The following is a 20,093-nucleotide window of genomic DNA, read 5'->3' as shown; positions in this document are numbered from 1 at the left end:
GGAGGCTGAATTTGAACAGCCAGAAAGCAGGGCTATTGGAGGGCCCAGTGTGGGGCTGCAAGGATTAGGGATGCCTTGAGGGAGCAATCTGAGGCTAAAAGCCACCAGTAAGGTCTGGTGCCCTGCACGGGAGTGAAGTGCTGTGGTTCCAATGTTAGTAGGAATCTGTGTTTGCTACGCTGACTTGCAGTGCCTGTTTCTTTCCTGGGTGGAGGTATCTTTTACTGTATGCAATAATAAAGAATGTTTTCAAAGCCAAAAAATCCATTTATTGAAAAGAAAATTAATTTATTGAAAAGAAACACAACTGCTTGGGAAACAGACAGGGCAAGGGGGTGGGGTGGGGAACGGTACACTCACAGATTCGTGTATGTCCTGTTATCATACTCAGTCTTCCTGTCTAGAGTGCTGTGCAATGAATGCTGCACTTCAGGATGGCTATACTGCATGGTGATGGGGGTTCAGTGCAGTGGGTAAGGATTGTAGTTTTCAGGGCTGGGTGGTGAAGCTGGTGAAGGTGTTGGAGGCAGCTGGTGGCGATAAGAACCTGGATGTTGGGGAAAGTGGGTTGGAGGTGACATGGGGGCACCAGGGAAAGAGTTTTGGGACAAGGGCTGCGGGGGGGGGGGGGTTGGGCACGGTAGTGCTCCGCCTGCATGGTTACGAGCGCCTGGATCGAGTCCACTTGGCGCTCCATGATGCTTATCAGGTGATCTGTGCTTTGTTGCCGGAGCTCCGTGCTTTTGTGCCGGCACTCCTCATTCTGCTGGTGGATCCTCCTTTCAGTCTCCCTCCACTCCTGCACTTTTAGATTCTCGTTAAGTGACTGCTGCATTACTTCATGCAGCATATCTTCTTTGCTTCTATGTGGCCTCTTCCTGAGTCTTTGCAGCCTCTCAGCTGGTGATAACATGGACGGCTGAGATCTCAAGGTTGCATCTGTAAAGGAAAAATGCAACACTTAACAGAGGCAGCATTGTTCACACCAGACAGAGCAATGATTCCCCCATACTTAAGGAGGGCAAGCACAGTCTACAAAATAGCATAATTTGCTCATCCCAAAGCGAGCGCGTACAACCCACAGGGGCCCCAAAATGATGAGTAAACACATGGTCCGGGGGAATGATTGTTTCATGGCTGTACAGTCCTCTGGGTTTCTGTGCCTTGGGCAGAGACAACAGCTGCGGAGGGCCCCTTTACTGAACACTGTCCCCACATTTTCCACAGGAGTTTGTCCTTGAAGATATCTTGCTGCTGAGGGTGACGTGAGAAGCAAGGGAGGGTCTTCTACTTGTGACAAGATGGCCAATGTTAGTCTGGTAGGTCCTGTACTTTTCTTGGTGGGGAGCTAAGATGCCACCCTTTGCCCCTGTTCTTGGGGCATCGATGGCCCCGCTAGTGGCCCAGGAAGGTGGTAAAGGAGGGAAGTGGGGGAGAGGTCTGGGTTTGCTCCTCACTCTGAGCCCCAGCTCCTCTCAACCCCTGTGGGTTCTTACCCTCTTCCCCCTTAGGTGAGGTACCTGCAGTCCTTAGATGCTGGGGAAGGGAGTCTCCCTCCCCTACTGGGGCAGGGTCCCCCTTACTTCGGTTTTCTGATTTTCCAAGTCTCACAGCACACCTCCAAGCTCCAGTCCTCTTTCCTCCTCCTCCTCCTCCTCCTCCTCCTCCTTCTTCTTCTTCCTCCTCCTCCTCCTCCTCTGTCTGCCTGAAGCAGGGGGTTTTATTAGTTCCTAACAGAGCCTTAATTGACTGCAAGTGCTCCAATTAACCTGCAGCCACCTTCCCTAGTCTACAGGGAACCACACTTTAATTAACCTTGAGCTTATATATTTCCCCTCTAGCACTCTCCCACTGTTTCCGGGCCCTCCTGTATCACATACTACAACGCGGCTTCCGCCCTGGCCCATTTGCAGCTTGCCTGTGTGCAGCAATGGTTCCTCCGCCCCCCACGGCACAGTGGTGCAGACATATTAGCCTGACTGGGACAAGGACCACAGTGGCTCTCCCAAGAAACCTGCCCAAGCACATTGCCCAAGTACTGGCTGAGACCTTAGACGAGATCACTGAGGCCGAATACCGCAATGTGAGAGAGCACATCAATGCCTTATTCCGCATCTAGGCATGCATGCAGCCCTAACCCTCCTCGCCCCAAGAGCCTGCACCGAATAACTTCCTTCCCAAAATAAAAGCTGCTTACTGGGCACCTCCTGTGTTTGTCCTTCCCCAAGCACCGGCTGCCATGACTGGCTACCTTCCTCCTGGCTTGAGAACAGCTCCTGGCTGCATGCACCTAGGGATTCCGGGGTGTCTTCCTCTGCCTCAGCAGCCTCGCTCCCGCTTTGCTCCTCCTCCTGCCTTGTTGAACTGGGCTCTGAAGTGCCATGGTGGTACTCGGAGTGGAGGTGGGGTCGCCCCCAAGTATTGCATCCAGCTCTTTGTAGAAACAGCAGGTCGTGGGGGCATCATCGGAGCAGCTGTTTGCCTCGTGGGCTTTGCGGTAGGCATTCCGCAGCTCCTTCACTTTAATTCTGCCCTGCTGTGTGTCCCAGTCATGGCCCCTTTCCGTCATGTCCCTTGATATCTGCCCGAAGGTATCGTAATTCCTATGGCTGGAGCACAGCTGGGACTGGACAGCTTCCTCCCCCAAAACACTGATGAGGTCCAGCACCTCGCCATTGCTCCATATTGGGGATCGCCTGGCGCGTGGAGGCATGGTCACCTGAAAAGATTCGCTGAGAGCACTCCACGCCTGGCTGAGCAAACAGGAAGGGGATTTTCAAAATTTCCAGAGAATTTAAAGGGCGGGTCTGATGGTTGGTCACCTGAGGGCAGGGCAGTAGAATTCAAAGTGATGACCAGAGTGGCTAGAACAGGCATTGTGGGACACTTCTGGAGGCTGATCAAAGCACACTAACAGACCACGGTGTCCACACTGGTGCCGTGGCGCTCCAGCGGGGGTGCACCAAACGTTATTCCACTTGCTGAGGTGGAGTACCAGGAGCGGACCAGCTGCGGAGTCAGAGCGTGCCTTGCCAGTGTGGACAGGTCGTGAGTTAGAGCTTACAGGGCTGCTTTAATGCGCTCTAACTCGCAAGTGTAGCCAAGCCCTAAGAATCTGCCAGAAACCAGCCAGAGCAGCAGTACATCTGTAGTAAAGTTTGGCATTTTGGGTATATTTAGTAAACATGGTTATTTGGGACCCAACTGTGCCCTTGTGATTATTGTTGTACAAATTATGAAAGATACAACATGCACCAAAGGGGCATGGCATCAGAAAAGCAAGTAGTGCACAGCCCCGCACAAAATGCAAGGGAGATGAAATTCATGATTTAAACAAATACATGGACATTTTTACTTTAAATTGTGATTTAAAAAGGTCTTTTTCTCTTTAAATCAGATTTTTATTGATGCTAATTCTTTATTTTCTTCCTATTTTATATTCTTAAATTGCTAAAGTGGATATTTTGTACTTGTTTCTCTAATTAGTTTCCTAGCTGTTAGTAGGATTGCAGGTTACATGTAGAGATTTTTATCTAAGAAGCTTCACACTTAAAATGACAGGTTTCAGAGTAACAGCCGTGTTAGTCTGTATTCGCAAAAAGAAAAGGAGGACTTGTGGCACCTTAGAGACTAACCAATTTATCTGAGCATAAGCTTTCGTGAACTACAGCTCACTTCATCGGATGCATACTGTGGAAAGTGTAGAAGATCTTTTTATACACACAAAGCATGAAAAAATACCTCCCCCCACCCCACTCTCCTGCTGGTAATAGCTTATCTAAAGTGATCACTCTCCTTACAATGTGTATGATAATCAAGCTGGGCCATTTCCAGCACAAATCCAGGTTTTCTCCCCCCCACCCCCCACAAACCCACTCTCCTGCTGGTAATAATGGTGACCACTCTCCTTACAATGTGTATGATAATCAAAGTGGGCCATTTCCAGCACAAATCCAGGGTTTAACAAGAATGTCTGAGGAAGGAGGGCGGGGTTCGGAAAACAAGGGGAAATAGGTTACCTTGCATAATGACTTAGCCACTCCCAGTCTCTATTCAAGCCTAAGTTAATTGTATCCAATTTGCAAATGAATTCCAATTCAGCAGTCTCTCGCTGGAGTCTGGATTTGAAGTTTTTCTGTTGTAATATCGCAACTTTCATGTCTGTAATCGCGTGGCCAGAGAGATTGAAGTGTTCTCCGACTGGTTTATGAATGTTATAATTCTTGACATCTGATTTGTGTCCATCTTCTATTTCCCCTGAGCTCCGTGAGCCCAAGTTGGCTGGCACGGGCCAGCTGTGGGTTTTTCTTTGCTGTGTAGACATACCCTAAGTGACTAGGGAGAACAAGTATCATTGACTTCGTACTGCAAGCCCTCATGGAGGACGATACTCTGATGCAAGCATTTCAACGAGTTTCTTGACTTGTGAAAGTTCAATATATTGGTAGATAGCCCCTAAAAGTACTCAAATTCCCCCCGTCAAGCCCTCACATAATTCAAGTTCTGATCCTAATTTTATGTCCCTAAATGTGGGCTTAGGAGCCTCATTTTAGGCTCTATTTTTGGCCTATGTATAAAAATGTTTCTTAATATTGTTAGTCTGAACAATTTTACATTGTTAACACTGAATCAGTTTTGTTTTCAAGAGCGTGATGGGATATACACACCCCACACTGGACAACTTGGGGTTAATGAGCTAATGTGGGCTCAGATGGCTCTGCCCCATCACAGATGTAAGGAACTTAGGAGGGAGAGCCCCAGCTCAGTTGACGGCAGACCAGGGAGGAGAGAAGACCTTCAGTGCTCAGCCCCTGAAGAGAGGGCTGAGTGAAACAAGAGCTTTCCAGCTGACTGCTGTTTAATAGACCCTCTCTGAGGAAAGGGACAGCTAGGTGCTGACACATCTTGTGAAGGAACCATTCCCCTCCATTTGCCTGTCAACTCAGTTTATTTGCATTAATTTCCTTTGTTTTTGTTCATTTACTACCCTGAAAGGGAAGCGACTTTAAATTGACCTGGCTGGAAGGTTGAGTCTGCAGGATACTAGTACCATGCTTCATCGACGATAAACCTGGCTGGGTGCCTTTGTCCCTTAATGGATCTTGTGGTCATCGGGCGGTTCGCTCAAGGTCTGCCGTGCCAGCTGTCTGAGCAGGGCTGGGGCGGAACACAAAGAAAACACACACACACAGCCAAACATTTATCAACATCTGACCACACTGGTGACCCAAGACTGCTGATCTGGGAACAATAGGCCTGGTAATTTAGTGAGTGTTCAGTAGATAAGGTGCCAGACGGGGCATGGAATGCTCTGAGGGCTCGGGGGTTTGTGTGTGCCTATTGCTACCTGCACAGAGAGAGTGAGATCTGCAGAAGCCTGGAAGGCAGTGCTTATAATGCCACAGACTGGTGGTTTCAGGGAGATGATCCACATCAGGCACAGACAAGTCTGCTTCATGGTAGATGGTGGTGACTTGCCTCACCACTGTGGGTACCAAGTTTTCCACTCACCACAAAAGGATGTAGGCATCAGGTGCAGATATAATAACTCTACTAAAAATCCTGTCTCCAATCTCCTCCCCCAGAGCTCAGATACCACTCATAACAGACAGGCAGCCCTGAGCTACCAGCCAGATCAGAACTTGTCATGTGGTAACTGATTTATCTAGAGAGTTGTAGGGCTAACTCAGCCTGGCTGGGTGGGGAGTTTTCCCAGCACAACTTTATAAACTGGGAGTCACCCTGAACAGGAAAAAGAAGAATCTGAGGGCCGTTGCTTCCAGGTCCCCAGAGGCCAGTTCTCAGGTGGATCCCTGCATGCACCCTGGGATTCAGGAGCTCACTCACAGCAAGTCCTTCTCTTGCAGTGGCTGGCTCCAGACTTCTCCAAAATGGCTTTTCCCCTCTCACAGCACTCCCCGGCGTGGGCATCTCACCTAGGACCTTTCTTATTGGTCCTAGGTGAGATGCCCACGCCGGGGAGTGCTGTGAGAGGCTAGCTCTTCTTCATAGGTTTTTGCTTTTCTGTCACTTAACTCTACCCCACCCCCTTTCTCTCAGACACTGTCACTCCCCTGAGCAGGTGCACTGATGGCCATCCAGCCAGGCCTGCTAGCCTCCCACAAGCCGGCAGGGCCCCTATTTCTTGAAATGGTGTCTCTCCTCACTCCCTCTTGGTTGCCTAGCGGACTCTGAGTCTGCCTTTGGCTGCCTTCCTCCCAGGGACAGTGTTTCTCCCCCTGAGCTACTAGTGCACAGAGACCCAGGCACCTAGGTAAGCTCCTTGGGGGGTACATTTGAAAATGGGCTCTTCAGTCTAGCAGAGTGAGGTATAACATGATCCAATGGCTGGAAGTTAAGAGACAAACTCAGATTGGAAGTAAGGCATACATTGTTAATGGTGAGGGTAATTGGCCATTGGAACAATTTACCAAGGGACATGGAGGATTCTCCATCACTAACAACTTCTAAATCAAGATTGTCAAGTATCAGGGGGGTAGCTGTGTTACTCTGTATCCACAAAAACAATGAGGAGTCCGGTGGCACCTTAAAGTCTAACAGATTTATTTGGGCATAAGCTCTCGTGCGTAATGCATCTGAAGCGGGTTTTTTACCCACGATAGCTTATGGCCAAATAAATCTGTTAGTCTTTAAGGTGCCACCGGACTCCTCGTTGTTTAAATCAAGATTGGACTTTTCTAAAAGCTAGGCTCCAGGAATTATTTTGGGGAAGTTCTGTGACCTGTGTTACACAGGTGGTCAGACTAGATGATTCCAATGATCCCTCTGGCTTTGGAATCTATGAATCTACGACTGGGGCAAATTCTTAGATGGAGAGTGCTGTGCTATAAGTCCTGCACCCAACTTGTTCCCACTGTCTGGAGAGATCATCTTGAACGCACTTGCCGTATACATAATTGTCTCATTTTACAGATCAGAAAATGGGGGCACAGATAGTGCCAAAATCAGTGGTAGAACTTGAAGCAGAATCAAGGTCTCCTGACCTTCAGTTTCCCACTAAAGCTGGTTCCCCCAAAGCAAAATGGATGGAACTGTTAGCTACAGTGCGTGCTCTCACAGTTGCCACTGTGAATTATAGTTGTCCATGAAAGGAAGTGATTGGTATTGATCAAATGTGATCTTTGTGCCAAACAGGTCTTCAGCTGCAAAGCGTCTTGATAATATCTTACTTAACACTCACTGTGAGTCAGACTTTTCAGATCCTTTAAACAAAGAATCCTTTAACCTACACAAGCAAACCATGAACCATGAGCCTATAAATAACCTGACTGTAAAGATTTGATCTGTAGGCTCATCCAGTCCTGAGTGCTGTACTGTTATGTTCATTGTTCAGCCTTCCTGTGGCTGTAATACACAACTGTGTACAACTGCATTAACTGTGGTTAACCCATCTACCACTTTTCTCCTCCTGCCCAAGAAATCTGGTGAGAGACCCACCCCTGGAGATGACAGTGGTCCCACATCCCTGAGTTAGTGCAGGGTGAAAACTTTTGTATTTTATTTCACACAACTTTCCTTTAGAAACAAAGTGCTTTAAAAAATTTGGACAAATTTACATGTTTTCTTAAAATGACATTACATTACCTATTTTCCTCAAGCATGATAAATTATAATTTACAATGAACAGAAACAATACAATAACGAGAGCCCGATTGTTGGGGATTCAGAATCTTTCTTTGTGTCACTCAAAGGTGTGATGGCCCCAGTGCAGGACTGCTGCCTTCCTTTCACAACCTCACTACAGGATGTAGGTGAAAGACTGCAATCTCCAGCTATACGGGGGTGATTTTGCCCCTTAAAAACTGATCCAAAGGACTACAGCCAAACAATTCAATACACTTTGAAAAAGTTCTTTCTGTTGAGTCAGGGCTTGTACAATGAAGTAAATATGCTTTAACAGTAGATATTAATTCTGCAGAAGGATTTTACATTCACCACCCAAAACTATCTTTAATCCATTTTTTACTGAAGATCTCATTATTACAAATCACCATCCCCAACATTTTGCTGTGAGGCTTGAAAGTAGTAAGATGTTCAACCACATTAGTAAAGTCCAGCAGCCACATCTGTGTACAAAGTGGATCCATTTCAGTTCACACTGGTTCATCAAAGACTGGGCTGGATTTTGTGATCAGAGTCATGCTGGTGTAAATTCAGACTGACTCTTCTGAGGTCAAGTTCTCTATAGTCAATGGGCCTGGTTCTGCAGTTGAGTGACTCCAGGTTTACTCTAGTATAACTGATCTCAGAATCAAGCTAACTGGTTTTGATTCATGTGGGTTAGTGAGCTTTGTTTGGACTCATGGCCAGATCCCAAATCTACCCAACTTTTCACTTTGGGGCAGTGTAAATGTAAGGTCCCCTCAGACCAATCCTAGTCCTGATCCAAAAAGCGACAGTCCTACATATATTGTGGTCTGCTGTGTTTTAGAAACCTTTGCCTCCTCTTTCTTTAGATTGTGCAGAGGAAGTTTCTTTATAGTTTAGTCTCGAGCAAATGAAAGAAAGAGGAAAACAGCAATTAATTTAATTGGAATCCTCTCCTCAAATAGAAGTGGAATCATTTGTAATTGGCCTAGCACTTTAGGAAGGGAATTCATTTTTGGCACTGCAATTCTGCCGAAGCATAACAGCAGTTACCCCCAAGGGCCGCAGCTTTCTTCATTGCAATCAATATATTCAGCCCAGATTCCTTTAGACAATTTAAATGTAGCAGAACGTTATCAGCACGGTACGCACAAACCTGATTTTTGTTAACCTGGCCAGCCATCATGCCAGGGATGCTCTGGATGTTTGAAATCTGCAGTTCCTTCAAGATGAGAGGTGTTTCTTTATTCAGAGCCAAATGTAGGTATTTGAAGAGTCAAACTCTGTTAGAATTCATTTCACCAGCCCAGTTCTGGGAAAAATCAGTCCCCCTTCCTCTAATTTATAAAAATCATAGAATCATAGGACTGGAAGGGACCCCTTCACTCATGGCAGGACTGAGTATTATCTAGACCCGGGTTCTCAACCCTCAGCCCATGGGCCGCTTGCAGCTGAATCAGTACATAGCTACAACCCATGTGACATCCAGGCAGGTCCATAGAGGTAGTATTGGATGCGGACCACAAAACACATTGTGGGCCATGTATGCGGCCCACAATGGTAAATAGGTTGAGAACCACTGATCTAGACCATCTCTGACAGGAGTTTATCTTATCTGCTCTTAAAAATCTCCAATGATGGAGATTCCACAACCTCCCCAGGCAACTTATTCCAGTGCTTAACCACCCTGACAGGAAGTTTTTCCTAATGTCCAACCTAAATCACCCTTGCTGCAATTTAAGCCCATTGCTTCTTGTCCTTTACTCAGAGGTTAACGAGAACGATTTTTCTCCATCTTCCTTGTAACAACATTTTATGTACTTGAAAACTGTTCTCATGTCCCCTCTCAGTCTTCTCTTCTCCAGACTAAACAAACCCATTTTTTTCCAATCTTCCTTATAGGTCATGTTTTCCAGACATTTAATCATTTTTGTTGTTCTTCTCTGGACTTTCTCCAGTTTGTCCACATCTTTCCTGAAATGTGGTGCCCAGAATTGAACACAATACTCCAGTTGAGGCCAAATCAGTGCTGAGTAGAACAGAAGAATCTGAGGGAATCTGAGGGAGCACACGTAGGGACAGTTAGCTTTTGAATGGAGAAGCAATTAAGATAGAGCCAGCACGTCTAAGAAGCAGGCATCAGAATGGAAGGTGTGAAGGGCAATTAGTTAAGTTAACTGGAAGCTGTTAAAGGAGATTGTTAAGGGTGGCAGGTAATTGAAGATACGTGACTGGTCTCAGGGATCTCGAAGGGTGGTGACTAAAATCTTTTTCTTCTTTTGTCTGTAACTTCTCTGTAACTTGTTCTCCAAAAAACTGTATAAATTAAAAGACACAAGCCCCACTCGGGGGGCTCACTTCTAAATGTATTAGCAGAGCAGCTTTGCTAATAAAACAGAGTGGTCTGATAAATTGTGAGTCTGAGTCAAACTTTGACACCCCCTATCCACAAGGCTTGTTACCCTGTCAAAGAAAGATGTTAGGTTGGTTCGACACGATTTGTTCTTGACAAGTCCATGCTGACTGTTACTTATCACCTTTATATCTTCTAGGTGTTTGCAAATTGATTGCCTAATTATTTGTTCCATTATCTTTCCGGCTACTGAAATTAAGCTGACTGGTCTGTAATTCCCCAGGTTATCCTTATTTCCCTTTTTATAGATTGGTTCTATATTTGCCCTTTTCCAGTCCTATCATGTGCCTATCATGATCTCTATTTGAATACACAAAACAAAACAATTATTATTAGATGTGCATTAATAACTCCTCCACTACAAACTCCGAGACTTCCCCATCAGAAAAATCCCGACTACATAGACAAGCCTTACCATGTGACCCAATGGTCAACAGCATTAGGTTCTGTCAAACCAAGGGAAAAGTGTATTCTGAGAATGCCTAACATCAGCATTCTGATGACCAAATCTAAGGCTAGTCTGATTAGAGAGAGAAGCTATCTCTAAAACATACACAACCCAAACCATATAGAGCCCAGCAGAAATGAATGAGAAACCAGGGCAGCATATGGAGTGAGGGGGTAATATACACCAAAGGTGAAACACCAATAAGCAAGCTGCATTCTGCACTAGCTAAACTTTCCAAGTGATCTTCAAAAGAAAGCAATCCAGTCTGGAAGTAAAGGCACAAGGAATCCAGAAAATCCTAAATATATTGGTACCAAACAGATTAACAAATAGCCAAAAGCATCAAGAAAAATACAAGAGAATTTGAATATTAAGGCACAGTAAGAGACTTGCCAAAAGTCACATAAGAAACCTGCAGCAGAGCCAAAAATTGAACCTATATCTCCTGGGTTCCAATCCAATACCTTAACCACAAGGTCATCTTTCCTGCAGCTCTAGTCTTTGCTCCTATTTGTCCTCTGTAGGAGGACATTCAATTGTATTGAAAGGCAAAAGAAATACTTTTATCACAATGTGCAATTGACCTGTGAAACTCAGTGCCATAAGATATCACCAGAGATTAGCAGGATTCAAACAAAGACTAGACATTTATGTGGATAATGAGAGCATCCACAATTACACTGACAGAGGGGGTTAGGAAGAAACTGTCCCTATGGGCAGGTGATCCTTCCTTTGAAGCATGTGATATTGACACTCCTGGCTGAGACAGGATATTGGTCTGATCCAGCATGGCATGTCCTATGATCCTAACAACAATCACACAGCACCAGTGAACATTTTATCAGCGTTTATCAACCAAATGTGTGGCTTGCCTTCCAAGGCTTTCCCCTGCTTTTATTATCGCTGGCAATTCAGTTAGTGTTTAAAAGCAGGGTGAGAGATTACAAATCCACACATATGACATGTTCTTCACACTCTCTCAACTTGATAGTTTAGGTTTTTCTTAAGAAGGACAGTTGTGAGCATCTTTAGGCAGCAGCTTTCAGTGGATGCCCTGATTTCAGACACTCAGCAAAGGACATAAAATACACAGACACTTGGAGGACAACAATACTATCGGAATTGGTAGGCCCATGGACATTAAAACCCTGGGCTCCTTATCTCACTTGTGTGCCTCTCAACTCTGTCTATCCCATTGGCTCCATTATCTCTTTTTTCTCGCCACCTTTGTCCTAGTCCAATAGGACTTTGTATCCATTTTGGGTGTTTATCCTAACTGAAACTCCAGATTTTCAGCTTCACCCATAACTTTCCATTCATTAATCCATTCCATTCATGGTAGAACATGCTGGGGTGACAGCACTCACACAGCAGCCGTACAAGCTTCTCCACATTGTCCTTCCCATGCACCTCACGTTTCATCTGCAGGACCCGCTTCCACAAGATGGGTTAGTTCAGTTTCCATGTTAATTCTACCCTTGGCCTTTCAGCTGTGACTTGGCTTTATTAGATTAAATATGTTCCTGCTAGAATGATTAATTGAGTGTCAAATACATATACACATTTCTTGCTGCCCTATTTTTTTTGTTTCCTTTATTCTCTGTTGGATTTAATTAAGCTCTTTCTTGGCCAACAAACTTGAACTTGATAAGAAACAAGCTTGCTGCTGAGGGGCAGGAGCCCCCATGCGCTCACAGTTCTAACGTATTCTCTAGTCCTTTACCAGCGTAGGAGGAGTTATGGTCTCATGGATAGGGTGCTGGCCTGGCTGTTGAGAGACTTGGATTCAAGTCCCAGCTTTGCCACAGACCTGTTGTAAGGGCACGTCACTTCATCTCTATTTGCCACTTGTTTCCCCTCCCCACCTTTTCTCTTGTCAATGTAGCGGGTTAAGTTCTTTAGTGCCTGGTTTGTCTCCCATTATGTGTTGTATAGTGCCTAACACAACGGGGCCCAGATCTCAGCTGGGGCCTACAAGTGCTACAAGGATAACAACAATTCTGTGGTTTCAGAAAATAGGAGACTTCAGTTCTTTGTTCCACCGTGATCACCAGTGTTGCCAACTTGAGTGGAAAAGAAGTACCTAGAAAGGTGACCAGGGAGTGATATTACTCGGTGATAGCTTATTCATGCAGGAGGGAGTTGCCAGCCCTCCCTGGTTAGTTAATGATGTAATGCCAGGCTCAGTTGTCTGCCACTGCCCCATCACAGAACTGTCAATGGAAAACCATCAAACACAACTGAAAACAATCAAATCCACTATTCGTCATTAAAACTTTTGTTATTCAGAGGTGTGTTTTTTCACACCCCTGAGTGACAAAAGTTTTAACAAGGAAAGTGCCAGTGTAGACAGAGCCTCAGTGAATGAATGCAGAGTGCCTCTCCCCACTCTGCATTATGCTGAAACAGTCTTTTGTCTTTATTCATAGCCAGGACCAATGCCTGTGTGTTAAAATTTTCTTTCTTTTTTTTTTTTTTTACCTCCAAGTGATTTTGATTGTTTTCAGTTGTGTTTGATGGTTTTCCATTGACAGTTCTGTGATGGGGCAGTGGCAGACAACTGAGCCTGGCATTATATCATTAACTAACCAGGGAGGGCTGGCAACTCCCTCCTGCATGAATAAGCTATCACCGAGTAATATCACTCCCTGGTGACTCCATTAAGCCTAAGACCATAAGGGCATAAACGACAATATAGTTACAGTATTCCTTAAATATTACCCGTACACACATCACACCATGATTATGAACAGTGATAAGTTGCAGAGACCTTCCATGTCACCCTTTATGGATAAATACCCTGTAAGCAGTGTATTTGATGTACTGAATTTGTTAGGTCTGAGACAAGAGTTGTTTGCAAAGAACAGGGGGCCCTCTGTCAATGTGCCTTTGTGTCACCATACCACAGACAGAGAATAGCAGGGACTGCGGTGCACCAATACCAGAGGCTCTGGCAGCGGAAGGGAATTGATTAAGTGTGATATAAATAAATGATCCTGGCAAGTGACTCGCACCCTATGCTGCAGAGGAAAGAGACACCAGCCACCCCACCCCAAGATCACAGCCAATCTGACCTGGGGGTAGAATTCCATCACTCTCAATGTGTGGTGGTACATGGAAAGGAGTGGGGAATTCATACAGTCTTGGCTACTTGATGGCTGGCACATCTGAGCCTGTGCTGGGGTGTGTCGATTTGCTGTTTTAGGTCCGTAACAATTTCTAACCCTGGTCTCTCTCCCCAGAGCCAAGGAGGAAGCAGGGGATGCACTGTCTGAGTCACAGTGCCTCCTGGGGTTATTCCTGGGCTGATTTATGCAAAGCCCCTTGCTCAGGTCTCTCCCTGAAGTCACAATTTAGCCCTAAATTTACATAAGAACATAGGAACGGCCACACCAGGTAAGACCAAAGGTCCATCTAGCCCAGTATCCTGTCTTCCAACAGTGGCCAATGCCAGGTATCCCAGAGGGAATGAACAGAACAGGTAATCATCAAGTGATCCATTCCCTGTTGTCCATTCCCGGCTTCTGGCAAACAGAGGCTAGGGACACCATCCCTGCCCATCCTGGCTAATAGCCATTGATGGACCTATCCTCCATGAATTTAGCTAGTTCTTTTTTGAACCCTGTTATAGTCTTGGCCTTCACAACATCCTCTGGCAAAGAGTTCCACAGGTTGACTGTGCATTGTGTGAAGAAATACTTCCTTTTGTTTGTTTTAAACCTGCTGCCTATTCATTTCATTTAATTAAGTAAATACAGAGTCTTAAATAAAGAGTAAATAACACTTCCTTATTTACTTTCTCCATACCAGTCATGATTTTATAGACCTCTATCATATCCCCCTTTAGTCATCTCTTTTCCAAGCTGAAAAGTCCCAGTCTTATTAATCTCTCCTTAGACGGCAGCTGTTCCATCACTCTAATCATTTTTGTTGCCCTTTTCTCAACCTTTTCTAATTCCAATATATCTTTTTTGAGATGGGGTGACCACATCTGCACTCGGTATTCAAGATATGGGCATACCATTGATTTATATAGAGGCAATGTGATATTTTCTGTCTTATTATCTATCCCTTTCTTAATTATGCCCAACATTCTGTTTGCTTTTTTGACTGCCGCTACACATTGAGTGGATGTTTTCAGAGAACTATCCACAATGACTCCAAGATCTCTTTCTTGAGTAGTAACAGCTAATTTAGACCCCATCATTTTATGTGTATAGTTGGGATTATGTTTTCCAATGCGCATTAGATTGCATTTTTCACATTATTAGAACAAACAGGACAGTTGGGGGGAAAATTCTGAAATACAGATGGGCACCACCTGGGTTTGTTTTCACATTTCAAGGGACATTTCTGTGGAGATCTCTTTCTTTCTTTCTTTCTTTCTTTCTTTCTTTCTTTCTTTCTTTCTTTCTTTCTTTCTTTCTTTCTGCTATCCATTGCTTGTAGGTAATTGATTTCATTTCATTAGCAGTGCTTTTTTTGTTCATATTTCTGAGTGCAACCCTCTCTTAACTGCCTGTAATGTTACCCACTACATTTCTTTGCATTTCTTGATAGAACAAAAGATAATTGATCCCATAAACAATCCTGGCTGCTCCTAAGGGCTAAAAATAATTATTCCGTTGTGTCCTCGAATAATAGTCACGTTTAACAAATACGCAGACTCTGATATTTGCTATTTGACAGAAAGCTTTGAGAAACACAGTGTGTGAAAATGGTGTTGAACTCCTTTTTAAAGAATTGATTTTTTTTTAAATCATATATTCCTTTTTGTAGCCTCTGGGCCTTTTTGTGTTTGTTTTATGATTTTTTTTTTTTTTTTAGATTTTTCTCATAAATAATTGAAAAAGAAACATGCCTTCCTCAAATCTATGTTCAGAGTTCCTTGTTGGATGGCAATTCAATAAGTAAGAGTGGATTTTGCTTAGTAAGCGCAGTGGGAAACCTCATTTCACAGTGAGTCACCAACACATTTCATGTTGATGTAACTTTAAAACAATAAGCTCCACACCATCCTCATGTTAGTGGGAGAGAAGGGAAACATAAAAGCAATTCAGCATTTAGCACCGAGGGTGAAATCCATTGCTATTATACCTGCACTTTGCTGATGTACTTGTTCATAGATATGTTCCTGACGGGAAAATTTGTTTCTTTTCTGTTGATGGTGGTGGACTTTGGGGGGTACATTAAGGGACTAAAATCATCCCTACTATAAATGGTACAACTCAACTGACTTATTATAGTTACATCAATTTACATAAATGTAAAATGTGACCCATTAAGTTTCTAGATGAAGAAATTCTTCAACTTTTTGGCATTCTGTACAGACCAGCTTAGGAAAAGCGGTTCCTGAGAACCGGCAAGAACTGGCTGATGTAGTGTAGGGAAATGTGAATGGGTTGGTTTCCTTTATGGCTCTCACAATGGCTATGTTTAGTTTCACAGATGAGGCACTTCACATTTGTTATATTTACAACAAAAGTTAATGGCCCAAATCTCAGTTGTAGTTGAGAAGTGCACAGCACAGCTCCAGGGTTGAAAAGATGCCCTTTGCATTCCTCTAATCTTGACTTTGCTGGGTGCTAGTCCTGTTCCTGGAGTAATTTAGAAATTATGCTAATAGACATAAAGGGCCATTATATGGATTAGTGGGTTTTAAGGAAGACTTGCCCATACCCAGTTTTCCCATAGCCACACTCTCTGCATCAGAAGCAGTGAGCAGGGTGTCATAGAACTATTATACCAGATGTACAGGTCATAAAACCATCCTTTCTCTCATTCACACTGTTGGGAATCCACTTTTATAGAGCTTAGTTACAATGGGCCAAACTGGAACCCCAAGTTTATACATGCCAACACTTGGTGGAGTAGGGTTCAAAATCTGGGTCTGAATTCAGACCCAGCTATGCCAGAGAGAATGCTAAGCATAGTAGTTTTGCTTGGAGCACCTTGATTTGTTTGACACCACACTTTGGGTAAGGCGGCTGATTGAAAATTGAGGAGAATAAAGAATGGGAAAATGGTGTGTGAGAAAACACAAGGCCATCCATTTTCATACACTTGCACTCTGCAGTGCCCTGCATGTAGCAGCCTTCTCAGGGAGGTACAAGATAACATATAAATGCCAGAGAGTGACGCTGTGATTTCTCATTGCTGCACTTGGTAGTGTCAGAAGTGAAGTGAGAAGAGATGCTGCTTCCCAGAGGAGTTGATTGTCACCAGCTGGGACCTTACGCCTGGTTCCAATAGCCCTGACTGGGAGAACAAGCAGTAGCAATTCTGAATTTTAGGAAAGGTTGAGCTCAATGTTGAGAGGCTGCCCAAGTCTGTGTCATAAGCCCTATACTGTTAACAGCGCACAGAAATTCTTCTTCAACTCAAGAGATAGAAGCCTGCACTTCTGGAGCAGGAGGATTTGAGCTTTATCCTTGTTGTTTCCACAAAGTTCTGGGGAGCCATGATGTACAGAGTTGTGTCAGGATAAAATTCCTAGCTAGTTGTGGATTTGTTACAGTGGAAACAAATATATATGTATAAATTAAATGTAACAATATTTTGCATTTTCTAATATAATTGCAAAATATCAATTAATTTGATTAGCATCACATTTTATCAGGCAGGCGTTGGTTGCATTCACTTGCAAATTATTTAACCCTGGGTATGTGTGTTTATGGACTTTGTGTTTATAATATGGCTAGTTGAAAAGTCAGTTTTGAACAATGAATTTTTCTTACAGATAAAAGTTTTAGAGAAAACAATGATTCACATTTTGTTCTGCTTAGGTCCTTACAATAGTATTTGAGCCTCTCCTACAGCCGCTGTACATTTAGAGCCAGATTCAACCTCAAGGAAATCAATGGGAATTTGCCTTGCCTTCAGTGGGATTATGATTTGGAACATAAATCCTGATCCAAAGCCCACTGAAGTCAATGAAGTCAAAACTGACTCACATTGACTTCTGTAGGATTTGGAACAGACCCTTAGAACATTCATATACATTTGACCAGGTTTAAATAATTGGTTTGGTTAAATTACAAATATGGGCACATTATTGGGTGAACCTGAAAAGAAATTCTTTCTAAGACATTTTAATAATCTCCTCGCCTCTGTGTGCTTAGGAATTTCTATAGAAAAAAATCATCACCTCTCTTTGATATAACTGCAAGCAGCCATACACCTTTTGGAGTCGAATAAAATTCAACCCCTGCAATTTGTGAGATTTTATAAAGCAGATTGTAATTAAGAAATGGTTATAATACAGTGACTTAGGTGCGATCCTTTTTTAACTGTATAGTTTTTAATTGGACCCAACCTACATACCTTGGAGAAATGTACTGGGGACTGATAAGGATACCTATTTTTAAGGAAAAAGGAAAGATAAGAAAAAATGCAGATAGAACCATGTGGACATTTTGTACAGAATGCAATTAATTGGCTGATAAGACAGCCACATCTTCCTCCCGCCTAAGTTAAAGACTATAAACTTTCTTTGGATTTTCTTTTCTCCACAATATCTACTGTGAGCAGTCTTCTCCTAAGCCACTTGTATCCTTTCTAAAACCGACAACTGCTCCGATATCCACAGATATTTTTCCTCTCGTCACCTTTAATGCCTGGTTTTCATCCTGACTTTGATTCCCTGTGCTTAATGTCATCGATGGTGCAACAGTTTTGTTATGATTTTGTTAATAAAATGCTTGAGCTGCTTGGAAAAAGTCTGCTGCTCTTTGCAGGCTGTTGCCTGCATTTCCAGTTCCAGCCTTAGTGGGATCTTTTGTCAGCTTCTATCTCGCAGGTTGTCATGTTTTATAACTAATTTATCTTGCAAATCATAAGAGCATCTCTGGTCATGTTGAAATTGCTTTCCCCACTCAAATATCCTCTCATCTGCTTTTTTCTCAGGACTTTGTGTAGCTTAGCATCAAACCATCTTCTTACACCAATGTAAGCTTTCATCTATATTCTGTTTCACAGTGCTAGATAAATAGAGATCCCTGATCCTATTTGTTTTTTAACCAAAATGCCTTTGTTCCCACCTCTTCTGTATCTTGTTTGGCTGAACAAAATGTTATCTTTTATTGTTCAATCAGTTCTTCCTCTTGTGGTTATCTGCCAGAACCTAGTCCTCAAACATTTCTAAATTAATCTCAGATTTTCCAGGAAAAAGAAAAAGAGAATGTGAATTTCTCGCTTGTTTCATAATTGGCTTTATCATACATACACATATATTCGCCGATCCACCATGAACACTTTGCACCGGTGGCAGACCTCATACAGAAGAAGGGGGGTGGAGCAGGGAAAAACACCCTCCTGGCAGCCTTTAAGAGTATGTGTGGCTCCTTTTCTAGCACATTATGCAATTGACAAAAGGAGGTCTACAACACGAACTTTCACATGGGGCTGGAGAGCAAGCTCACCCTGCACTCACCCAGCAGCAGCAGCAGCTCCTGTCCCATGCGGCTGGGCCCGGTTCCCCACACTGGGCAGCTGAGAATCAGAGAATAGCTACAGGTTCCCTTACAGACCTAACCCTCTCCACTGCACCAGAGTGCTGCTTGGCTGCAGCACTGAACCAAGACCCCCCCTAAGTATAAATACAGACAGGGCGGAGATTTAGACCGTTGGCAAGGTTTCCAGGAGAGAAAGATTATTCATCATCTGATTGGATTCCTTGCCAACACTTGCTTGGGTTTCCCACCAACTCTTTAGAAACTTTCCTCTCTCACTGCTACTATCTCTTTTCACATCCCAAGTAGGCTGTGGCTGGGAATCAATCATGAAGCAAAAAAAAAAACCAGTATACATCAAAATAGTGATGTTTCAGCAGCAACACAAAATCTTCCACTAACCCCTGGCATTGCCTTGCCACTCAACAGCTTTTGCGAACGGGTGTGAAAAGCCAAGCAGTTTCAATTTTCCTCACAGAAGCTCTGACTAAAGGGTTCTGTCACATCCCATTATCATTTCGCTCTGTTACATTTACTTTGAATAGATAATAGGAAGAATGTGTTGGAGTTTCAGTTTAAGATTTACCTACAGTCACACTACATTTCAAATGACATTTTAGGGACTATCTCTAAATGTCTTGAATACTTGGAGCATTGGAAATTCAGAGCTGAGTGCCTGTTTGCTTCTATTGGAATCGATGAGCATTGTGGGTTCACAATACCTCTGAAAATCAGGCTATTTATCTTTGTGCCTAAATTTAATTAAGAGCCTAACTTTAGGCACATTTTGTCCTCAGTGTTTAAGCTATAATCACACTGTCTCAGGCCCTCACTAGAATGGCTTTCATGACTGTTTATGTCACCTCTGAATTTGCCCCTTGGTCTCAGATCCAGAACTGAAAAACGGTTTCAAAGTTTTGCCTGAATAACATATTCGGCCATTTTTTTTTGCAGCGAATGACTAGTTCTATAGCTGCTATTACTTGCTGAATAAATTATCTAATGGATACCAGCAAGGTTGGGCAAATGATGCAGTCAACAAATATATTTTTTCTCCTGTTTGACTAGCCCTAAGCTGAATTTTGTAAGGCCCACTCCAAAGCCCAGCGAAGTCAATCCAAAACCTATCATTGATTTGAATGGAAGGTTGGAGCAGGCTAAGTCATACACACTG

The 20,093-nt window shown here is 43.6% G+C and overlaps 1 long non-coding RNA gene across 1 annotated transcript; it reads right to left on the bottom strand.

Moving 5' to 3' along the window:
* Window positions 1-246: 246 nt before the first annotated feature.
* LOC142070653 (uncharacterized) lies at window positions 247-19,038 on the bottom strand. The gene is made up of 2 exons (XR_012666595.1): window positions 18,901-19,038; window positions 247-939 (listed from the first exon to the last, which is right to left on the bottom strand). It is a non-coding gene; the product is annotated as an uncharacterized LOC142070653 (long non-coding RNA).
* Between the last annotated feature and the right edge of the window lie 1,055 nt (window positions 19,039-20,093).

Source organism: Caretta caretta, chromosome 1 (assembly GCF_965140235.1).
Source record: "Caretta caretta isolate rCarCar2 chromosome 1, rCarCar1.hap1, whole genome shotgun sequence".
NCBI classification, from domain to species: Eukaryota; Metazoa; Chordata; order Testudines; family Cheloniidae; genus Caretta; species Caretta caretta.
Note: the sequence above shows the minus strand (reverse complement) of the source record. Positions and strands in the feature narration are given on the sequence as shown.